This window comes from Wyeomyia smithii, chromosome 1 (assembly GCF_029784165.1).
Source record: "Wyeomyia smithii strain HCP4-BCI-WySm-NY-G18 chromosome 1, ASM2978416v1, whole genome shotgun sequence".
Taxonomy (NCBI): Eukaryota; Metazoa; Arthropoda; class Insecta; order Diptera; family Culicidae; genus Wyeomyia; species Wyeomyia smithii.
In genome coordinates, this window is record NC_073694.1 from 135,911,678 (window position 1) to 135,923,059 (window position 11,382).

Consider the following 11,382-nt stretch of genomic DNA (forward strand, 5'->3'; position numbering starts at 1 on the left):
GAATTCGAAAAATCGTTTCGTTGCCTTTGTTACAAAGTTAGAAAGTGTAGAATTTTTCTGAATGTTATCAGCCTTTACTAAGACTTTAGCATTCTCAAGTTGTTTTGCCTTCTTAAGTTTTTTTTGCTTCTGTTTACCTTTTTTCGCTACTAGAACAGACGAATGTCTTCTTCTTCCTCACCTGTGTATACCTCATTGGTTCGTAGTGACCTGCTGGCCATGTATCTGCGCAAGTTGTAGCTATGTATCTACCAAACTCCTTTCTGAAAGACACCAGGGTATGATCTATTGAATTGGCACCAGAACCCAAGTTGTCACACGTGGTGGGTGTTTAGAAAGTTCACTTCCCTCTTTTAGGGGGAGTAATCAATCTACATTAAAACTTAATAATTAATATTTTAAGCAAGCTCTCCGATAATGAAGATAACGTGAGCAAAATATCATACCTTCAAGCTTAATCCCACACGAAAATGTTTTTCACTACGTAGGGGTGTTTAGAAAGCTGATTTCTCACTTCTAGGGGTATGAATCACACAACGAATACTATCAAATATAGGGATTGATATTCTAAGCATTTTCTCCGAAGATACTATGAGCAAAAAATCACGCTTTCAAGCTTGATTCTACGCGAAACTGTTTCTCATCACGTTGTTGATTTTGCAACAGCAGCATGCTGCAGCAGCGTTGCTGGAAAAATTCAATGTTGAGCCGTTCGTCAGACAGTTTAAGGTGAATAACTTTTTCTACAAATTTTGTAGCGCCTTACAGTCTTCAGAATAATTATTTCCAGAAAAATTCCCTACAAATATCATGTATTGGTATATTTTTAGGAGCTAACTGGGAATTTCTAGATGATAAGTTTTGAAAAAGTGGATTTTCCCATATAAAATCGTATGGAAACTTTAAAAATCGGGCGCAAATCAGGGGTTCCACCGATCGATCTGAAAAGTTACACAGTTGTTACAGGACCCATAAGGAACACGAAAAGTGCATTGGAGCGAAAAAATTACTCCAACGCTTTTTTTCCCATACAACTGTGTCCCAGTCTAATGCGCATACCCCTAACGGAATTGAAAACAAAATTTCGAAGTCTTTTTTGAAATTCACGATCTCAGCATACACATATTAATGTTTTTTATGCTTCAGAACAAGCAACTTCGCTAAAACACTATTTTAACTTCAATCAAAAGTGTTTCTCAGATTGCTTTTTGCATCAACGAGCACCTAATGCCAGGTTGTTTTTAACGTTGGCATATTGCCCCCAGTTCTCCTATTGGATAATTTTTATTCCACGTGAACTAGTTTTTGGTATTTTAGACCCCCTTCCTTTCCTGTGAACCCATTTCCTGTTGGACCCATTTCGCCTTAAGGGGCTACAATGGCGCTATTTTGCAATTTTGAGAAATCAGAAATTTTCGATTTTTTTCAACGTCATTTTGTTTTAAAGCCAAATATCAAAATTCTAAGAGTTTGTCCACATATTAGTAAATCGGACAAAAACTGAGCTACAAACGGGGATTCTACGAAAACGGTTTTGGCATGGTTTTTTGTATATATCATAAAGCAGAATAATAACGAGTATGTAGAGCATTAATGGTAATGCGCTAATCTTAAAATGGTAGTGAAATTATGTCTTATGTCGAGTAAAAAAGTCCTAGAAATCGATTGGTAGGAGTCCGATCCACGTGAAATGTCAGCAACATGTCGATTTTGCCCCAATTCCCCTGATTTTTGGCAAAGACCGGTTAAAACATAAAAATCTCGCTCCAGCTTTCAGACAGAATCATCGCGTCTTCGATAAAGTTGATTCATTTGGAATGAATTACTGATATTTCATTTGTCATTAATCGCAAAGTTGTCAATAAGCCATTTCGGCCAGGGCAAAAAAATTGTTACGCTGTTTGGTCTAAAAAAATGCATGACTCGTGGACATTTCCCATCATCAACTGTTTACGCGTAAAGTGATTCATTGCTTCTTTTATTTTTAAACTCATTCAAGTGGTTTTAGGTTTACGTTACGTAATAAATGAATGACCTCTCATATTCGTTAGAGGTTTTGAAACTGCTATTCAGTGATTATATCCTTAATCGTACTTCATTGCAGCCACTGTGTGAAGTGAACCGCCACAATCGGATTGGTGAAGCAAAATTATTAAAATTATTGAAAACTTTTTGTATGGATTTAATGTTATTTTTAGTATTATTATCATTATTATTTTCTATGAAACAGTTCAGCACTAGTGATCTGTATGCACTAAGATGGTGAATCAAATATGGTTGGTAGATTTCCTGTTGATCGAATAGCAATTCTCATTTCTCGAAAGTGTCGAAAACTAAACAATATTACTTGTCCTCTTCATTTCTATGCACTTTTATGCAAAATATTTTACCTGGCAAGAGCATCGGACCTTAAACACTTGTCTTTAATCGTTTTACAAGAGCATCAAACGAAATCAACTCACAGCTTCAATGATCCAAAAGTTCTGATCATTGACCATAAATTGCATTCAAGACATGTCCCTGTTGGTAGTCAAACTTCACATTCAGGTGTTTTTCGGATGTACGAGTGCTGTCTAATGTATTAATAAAGTTATGAATTCTCTACATGATTCTTTCGCTTATGCCGAAAATGATAGTCGTCTCAGACGCTGTAACTGAAAAGATGAAGAATCGCTTGTGGTATTTAAGCCCAGAATAAGTTGGATTGGCCTGATATCCCGTTTGAAATTAGACAAAAAATGATCAGGCGATTAAGAGCGAATGGTCCTTAAGGTGAAACGGTATTGAAACCACAAACAGCCAATTTCGAATCACCACTTCGAATTTTTAGAAGCACAAGACTCGGAAATAGATAATGCATTCCCTGTGATAACGCTATTTTATGTTTGCTCCGCCGCAGCAGGGCCTTTGAAAATTCAAAATGGTGACTGGAAGTCGGCCATTTTTGGTTTCAATACCTAATGTTAAATTCATGAAAAATTCTAACCGTGTTTCAACACATAATAAGACGAATTTCAGTTTATATTGCATGTTGTTGATTTATACCGAAAAAATACACACCTCATTTAAAATACAAACTTTTTAACTAATACCATAAGTTATAGATTTTTTTAAACTTAAATTAGGGTGATTATATTACTGTTTTATGAAAATAGAAGTGTATTTGAATAAGTTTATCGAGAGATATATGTTAAAAAAAGTAAAAACTCCATACAATTTTCATGTAAATCGTTTTCTCAAATATAAGTGCTTTGTGGGTCCATTGAATAAACTCCGATGAACTTCAAATTTTCATGGCTGATTGTAGAGGTCAAAAGGAAACTTTTTCAGCCCGGCACTCATTAAGATCGATAGTTTCAAAAACGGCCATATAAAATATGGCCACTCTAATGGGTAGTAGTACCCACTCGGAAAATATCCATGTGAATACTTACCCACACGGAACTATCGTACAAAACCAAAAAAAAAGTACTGTTGCGAGCGACAGATTTTTTGATGGATATCGTTGAGCGAGAGTTTATAACAGACTTATGTATAGTTGTAACGTTACTCAGAGAAAGGGGCTATTTTTTTTTTAATTGTTTCATTTACGATAGAGTTATGAATATTATTTACGATAGAGTTCTAATGTTTTCTTTTCTCGTTAAAATTTCCCATGCCAAATTTGAGCTCAATCGGAGTCTCAAAGCGGTCAAAGTTACAGTTTTTTGATCGATGAAAGAAATGTTTGAGCTAAGAGTGTCTCTTGTGTGTTCTGGTGTAGCTCGAGTCTCCCAACGCAAAAGTTTCCATGTCCCTGAAATTTAATTTTTGTTTTTAAAACAAATTTTTATGAAACAACATCAGTTCTCGACATTTCATGCATTACTAAGAGATTTGCTATAAAAAAATCGATTTCTGAAACTTCAAAAACTTCTCTTGTGCATTTTGAGGTTGGTAAAAAATGTAAGACTTTCACGACTGTAAGTGAAACCCTCTCAGAAGTTCGATTAAGCTCAAATTTTGGATGGAAAGCATAGCACTGAAAAAAAAATGCTCAGAAATGGCCGATTTTTCATGAGTTTACCTTTACACGCACTAACGAAACTACCCATGCAGCATCAATCATAGTAGCATGAGTCAGCAGGAAAAAAAATTACTCAAACTCTAACCATAATGGCGAAAACAGTGAAGCTACCCCGTTCAGAGGTGTGCGCGATCAAAGAACGTTACCCCGTCGCGTCGAAAACAGACATCGTACGGTAAAGGGACGCCGGTTACGCTTGTTCTGGTATCTACAACATCTTGGCACTGCTGGACTGCAATCAGAGTATCGAAAGAAAGACCGGTTCCGGACGGCCGACGACCCTGAGCGACAAGAAGCTCCAAAGAATGCTGAAGAGGAAAACCGAGGGGGAAATGGCTACATTGCTGAGTACGCTTGATCGGGAGGTCTGTTCAACCGGCCAAACAGTGGAAAAGTATCTGGCGAACATGGACATCAGAAAGCGGAAGTCCCGTTCATTGGTCTCGGAGTTGCTCGATGGTCGAGTCGATTTTCCCGACGAATCGCCACGTGATGATGGTGGTCCAAGCCGAGACCTATCTCACCCTGGATGACATCGACTGGCAGGGCACTCCATATTTTACTTTACTCACGAAGGAAGTGACCTCTGAGGTGAAATTCATTTCACACACCAAGTTCCCAAAGAAGGTGCTGCTGTAGCTGACAATCAGTGAGAAGCTTCGTACTGGCTGTGAACGGGGAAATTTATAGTACGAAGTGCCTGCCGGAAGTTGCGTCGTTTATCAAGAAATACCGTAGGGGCGAAGACGCGGTGCTCTGGCCGGATCTGGTGTCGGACCACTACTCGAAGCAATCGTTGGAGGAGATTGAGCGGCTGAAAATCTATGCGGTACCCAGGTCGGCCAACCCACCCTACGTTCCCCAGCTGCATCTCATCCAGAGTTTCTGGACAAACCAGAAGCGTGAGACTCACCTCAACAATCTTGACGCGAAAATTGAGGAGGAATTGATAAATAGAACGAAGAAAGAAATCGAAAACATGCCTACACGCATGTCCACCATGACGAATGTCCCGGTAAACTCTCGGAAGGCCACTCGCAAGGACGTGGAATTACTTTTGCAAATGAGCCTATATAATTGCCTTCCATAGAAAACATGACTTCTGAAAGAAATTCGGAAATCTATTTTCTCTTAAACATTCCATTGGCACCCTATTGTTGATGCACTGTCGACTTTTCGTAAAATTTTGTTCAGGTATCAGAAGGTATCAGCCGATCAGTGCGAGGATGTGTGAGTTGAGAATTAAGGGCCGGTTCTTCAACTACATCATCATCAACGTGCACTGCCCACACGAAGGAAGAGCCGACCATGAGAAAGAAGCGTTCTATGCGCAGCTGGAGCAGGTGTATTATAGCTGTCCGCAACGGGACGTTAAGATCGTCATCGGTGATATGAACGCTCAGATAGGACGGGAGGCAATGTACAGACCGGTGATAGGGCCGAATAGCCTGCACGCCGCATCAAATGATAACGGCCAACGATGTGTGAACTTTGCAGCCTCCTGCGGTATGGTAGTCAGAAGTACCTTCTTCCCCCGCAAAGACATCCACATGGCCACCTGGAGATCACCTGACTTACAAGTGGAGAACCGAATCGACAACGTTCTAATCGATGGTAAATTCTTCTCTGACGTCATCAGCGTTCGCACCTACCGCAGTGCGAATATTGATTCGGACCATTACCTTGTTGCAGTATGCATGCGCTCAAAGCTTTCGACGGTGCGAAACACGCGTCAAAGTCGCCCACCGCGACCAAACATCGAACAACTACGGGACGCCAAGGTTGCTCGGGAGTACGCGCAGCAGCTGGAAGCAGCATTACCAACGGAAGAGCAGCTTGGCGCAGCTACTCTTGAAGATAGCTGGAGGGACATTCGATCAGCCATAGGTAGTACTGCTGTAGTGGCGCTTGGTACTATGGCTCCGAACAGGAGAAACGACTGGTTTGACGACGAGTACAAACAGTTAGTAGAAGAGAAGAATGCAGCACGAGCGAGAATGCTGCAACATCAAACGAGGGCGAACGTGGAGCGCTACCGACGCGCACGGAACAAGCAAAACTCGGTCTTACAGAAGAAGAAGCGCCATGAGGAAGATCGAGATCGCGAGGCGATGGAGGAACTGTACCGTGCGAATGACACACGAAAGTTCTACGAGAAGCTGAACTGTTCCCGCAAAGGCTATGTGCCACAAGCCGACATGTACAGGGACCTGGGCGGCAACCTTCTCACGAACAAGTGTGAGGTGATTGACAGTGGAAGCAGTACTACGATGAGCACCTTAATGGCGATGTAGCAGAGGACGACGACGGAGTGGTAGTAGATCTCGGTGTACGCGCAGATGACGCCAGCATCCCAGCCCCTGACCTCCAGGAGGTTAGACAGGAGATCGGCCGGCTGAAAAACAATAAAGCCGCTGGAGCTGACCAACTCCCCAGCGAGCTGTTAAAACACGGTGGTGAATCACTGGCTAAGGCGCTACACTGGGTTATTGCCAAGATTTGGGAGGAGGAGGTAGTACCGGAGGAGTGGATAGAGGGTACAGTGTGCCCCATCTACAAAAAAGCGACAAGTTGGATTGCTGCAACTACCGCGCAATCACGTTGCTGAACGCCGCCTACAAGGCTCTCAAATTCTGTGCCGTCGACTATCACCGTTTGCAAGGGAATTCGTGGGGCAATACCAAGCGGGATTTATGGGTGCCCGCGCCACCACGGACCAAATATTCGCGGTCCGGCAGGTCCTACAGAAGTGCCGTGTGTATAACGTGCCCACACATCGCTTGTTCATCGATTTTAAATCGGCATACGACACAATCGTTCGAGACAAGCTATGGCAGATTATGCACGATTACGGCTTTCCGGATAAACTGACACGGTTGGTCAAGTCGACGATGGATCGGGTGATGTGCGTAGTTCGAGTTTCGGGGACACTCTCGAGTCCCTTCAAATCTCGAAGAGGGTTATGGCAAGGTGATGGATTATCGTGCTTGCTATTCAACATCGCTTTGGAAGGTGTGATACGTAGGGCTGGTATCGACACGAGTGGCACGATTTTTAGAAGGTCTGTTCAGCGTTTTGGCTTCGCTGATGACATTGAAATTGTAGCACGAACCCTTGAAAAGATGACAGAGACGTACATCAGACTGAAGGCTGAAGCCGGACGAATTGGACTGGCCATAAACGCATCGAAGACCAAGTACATGAGAGGAAGAGGTTCCAGAGAAGACAGTGTCAACCTCCCGCCACGAATTCATATTAGCGGTGATGAAATCGAGGTGGTAGACGAGCTCGTGTACCTGGGCTCACTGGTGACTGCTGACAACGACACCAGCAGAGAAATTCATCGACGCCTTATGGCAGGAAATCGTGCCTACTTTGGACTCCGGAGGACGCTCCGCTCGAATACAATCCGCCGCCGCACGAAGTTAACCATCTACAAAACACTGATCAGACCGGTAGTCCTCTACGGCCACGAAACCTGGACTATGCTCGTGGAGGACCAACGCGCCCTTGGGGTTTTCGAACGAAAGGTGTTGCGTACCATCTGTGGTGGAGTGCAGATGGAAGATGGATCATGGCGGAGGCGGATGAACTACGAGTTGCATCAGCTGCTGGGAGAACCACTCATCGTTCAAACGGTGAAAATCGGGAGACTACGGTGGACTGGGCATGTCGTTAGGAGTCGGATGACAACCCGGTGAAAATGGTTCTTGATAACAACCCGACTGGAACAAGGCGACGGGGCGCGCAGCGAGAAAGGTGGCTCGATCAAATGGAAGACGACTTGCGGGGCCTCCGCAGACGACATGGCTGGCGAGCTGCAGCCATGGACCGAGTTGAATGGAGACGACTTCTTCGAACAGCAAGGGACACTTCGGCCTAGAGCTAACTGCCCAAGTAACATTTTTGATTTTATGAGTAGCAGCAAGGGCATTCGAAAACCGTATTATTAAAACTCTGGTCAAGGCATTTTGGATTTTATTGCTTCCATCACAGCGTCATGCAAGCTAAAATCTGCCCAGTTGGCCCATTCTTGCAGAGGTTCTGCAAAGCATAGTTTTGAGGCACCACGAAAACCAAAGGGCATATATTGAATATATTGAAAACAATTTTAAAACCATATGCGGATATGCGGACCAAACCACTGGGAAAAAAGCAATAAGACACGCATAAAAACCTCTTGCGTGCCACTTACTCTAGACACTTGCCGAATCAACTAGAAAAAGCTTGCGTTCGAATAAAACAGGAATTGATAAATTCCGTTCAGTCACACTGAAGTTATTTCAGCAAATTGAATTGGACAAGATAAAACAAATCCAAGTCCCAGATTCCATTATCAAAATGAGATGTTTATTGCTAGTATAAGCAAAATATTTTCAAAGTTTACCTCCCGAGTTTCATGTGCCAGATTTAATTTATCGTGCAATATTTAAAAAAAGATATGATAAAACAAGTGCGCCCTCAAAAAAAGGTTCTTTAACTATTTCATTAGAAGAAAAAAATTATGTGATGATGACATTTTTTATCTATCTGCTTTAATCTGATTGCTTTTACATTCGTCACATATGGGCACTGATCAATTAATCAAAGAAAAGTGTAATCTCATAGTTATGCATTGATAAAAAGAGAATAAAAATCGCAGAAATCCCCAAGTTAATGAAAATAACATGGCGGTGTATTCTAAATTTACTTTTTTTTAAATGACTTTCATAAACTCATTAGTAAGAGCACAAAGTTTTGATAAGGCATTCATATAAGTAATTTAAAGGCTAAACTGTTATCGCTAAAGCCAATTCGTCATATTTAAGACCGTTTGCCTTATTGACAGCTAGATTTGTGCCCAAGCTACTGAAAGAAACCAAATTGACAGTTACAATAAACAGTGTAGTGTATTTCTAGTCAGTGATCCCGGTAATTTCGAAAAAAAAAACAGGAACGATGCCTTTCAAAGTTGTCCAAACTATAAAGAGAGGAGAAACTTGTTTGACGGTAGTTTCGTCTGGGTGGGAGTAAGACGGAATCCTCCACTGGCCAAGAAAAAACGCGGTAATGAAATTATCCTTTGATGAGTTTTCGGAGCCATCGCCGAAATGGGAGCGAATCAATTGTGTGAAACAAAGAGAATGCAGAACTTGGGCCGAAGCAGAAAGTGAACTGGAACGCATGGAGTCTGTTTCGGACACAGAGGCCGACGAAGTAACGCACACGGCGACCTTTCACCAAACAGATAAAACTGTTAAAGATTTCAACGAAGTTATATTGATCCCAGGTCAGGAGATTATTGATGATGGTGTTCAAAATCAGGTATTTAGCATGTTTAAAACTTCCGTAGCCCTCATACCATTCAACGTAGTCCTTTATATTACAGGCAAATGAATCCCCAACGGAAACAGTCATGCTGTTTAGCGCCGAGCCGAGTACTTCTGAACCAACAGCGTTGGTACTTTCTCCCGAAACAAATCGGAAAGATATTTTAGCAAATCAACAAATGATTTTGAATAACCAGCAAGTAATTGTTAACAACCAGGTAAAAATGATGCAAGCGATTGCTAAACTCCAAACAAGTTATGATTACTTAATCGAGAATAACATGTTTGGGGTTGGTCAGGCCAAAGAAACAAGCAAAATACTTTTGCAACCGGTAAATTCATTACAAGATTTAAATAACTTGGAGGAGAGTTTGAAAGATGCTGCCACCGTTGAAAAATATATAAATAACATGGGTTTCATCTGTGGAATGGACGGTAAAGCAACTGGGATAGACAGTTGCTATAAACTTATCGACTACTTCATTACGCGCGAATTCATGCATTCTTGCTCTTGGACCGGAAATACAAAATCTGCAAGCGAAAACGCACTAACCACAACACACCCGAAGGTTCCTCTGAAGTTTTACGTTCAGTTTCGTTCACTGTTTTTAAAACTAATTCGCCTGGCAGATAAGGACTTTAGTGAAGTGAAATGCGACGAGTTCTTCAAACGGGTTATGAAAAACAGCAAGGCTAGATTGCAGGCAAAATCATCTTCGAAACATAAGAACAGACCAAGTTACCTAAAATACAAGCCGCGTCAAGGAGAAATTGGGGGTAGTGATGAGCTGGAAGTAGTTGCCGGAGAAGGATCATCACAACCACCTCAGTAGTTTAAAAGTTATGTAACAATTTCAACAAGTAAATTTTATTAGCATGCTAAATGTACACTTGAAAAAATTTCCACGCTGATCCGAATTCACTGTCGTCCGTTCGTTGCTTTTTCATATTCATCCAACAAATATAGGAAGATCTAGCTGCAAATCGACGAAGATATATCCGCACTGCAAAAGAAATCTGCACACAAACGCATAAAGCCTTCGTTTTAGAGATAAACTGCACATCTGTGTCCCTGAAATTTACAGGGTAATATAATTTTGAACGTCTGCAGCTGCATTAAACTAATATACACATAATTAATAAAAAATACAAACACCATCTTGTTTCCATGGATTAGATCATTAGATCTTTTAACGGATAATTGCCAAATGATTCATTAACTGGTTGATTTCACTATTTTGTTCTAAAGTTGTTCAATAGAAATTAGCAATTCAAAAGGTTTTAAAATATTTTTCTACCACCAAATGGAGCATAGAGCACAGGACAAAACGTAACTAGAGTGCCTTTTAAAAGACAACAAGGTGTACACAGTTTTAGTAAATGTTACACCAGAACGGGAAGTGCGCACACAAAATCATACAGCACTTTCCGTTTTGATGTGACATTCACCATAACGGTGAGCATCTCGTCTCTCCACTGGCGTTCGTTTTTTTCGTTTTTACCTACTCATGACACCACCTCATGACACATTCCTATTTGTTGGCATGAAGCAGTGTTACCAAAAAAAGATATTAATAAAATTAATATTATTATCTAGAATATTTCCAAGTCATGTGTTTTAAAAATAATTAATACGTTTGATACTGGTTGTTCATCAAATTTTCTAAATTCATTTCAGTATACATTTTATAATTACTCGTACTATCTCTCAGATGGTCTCGAGGTACGATGCTGGCCTAACAAGCTAGTTGTCGTAGGTTCGAGTCTCGGCTTGGGAGAGACTGTTAGTGTCAGTAGGATCGTAGCGCTTGCCCCGCAATTGTCCTGTACACTCAGCAGTCGGCTGCGAAGTCTGTGTGTGAACAGTAGATCAAGTTCCGAATCGGAATGTAGCATCAAGGCTTTAATTACTCGTACTAGTTAGAATTTTAACCCCTTTTCTGGATTCCTCTTGCCTTTCAGAAATGAATCTGCAATCATATTGCGTAGTTTCGTAAACTTAACGTT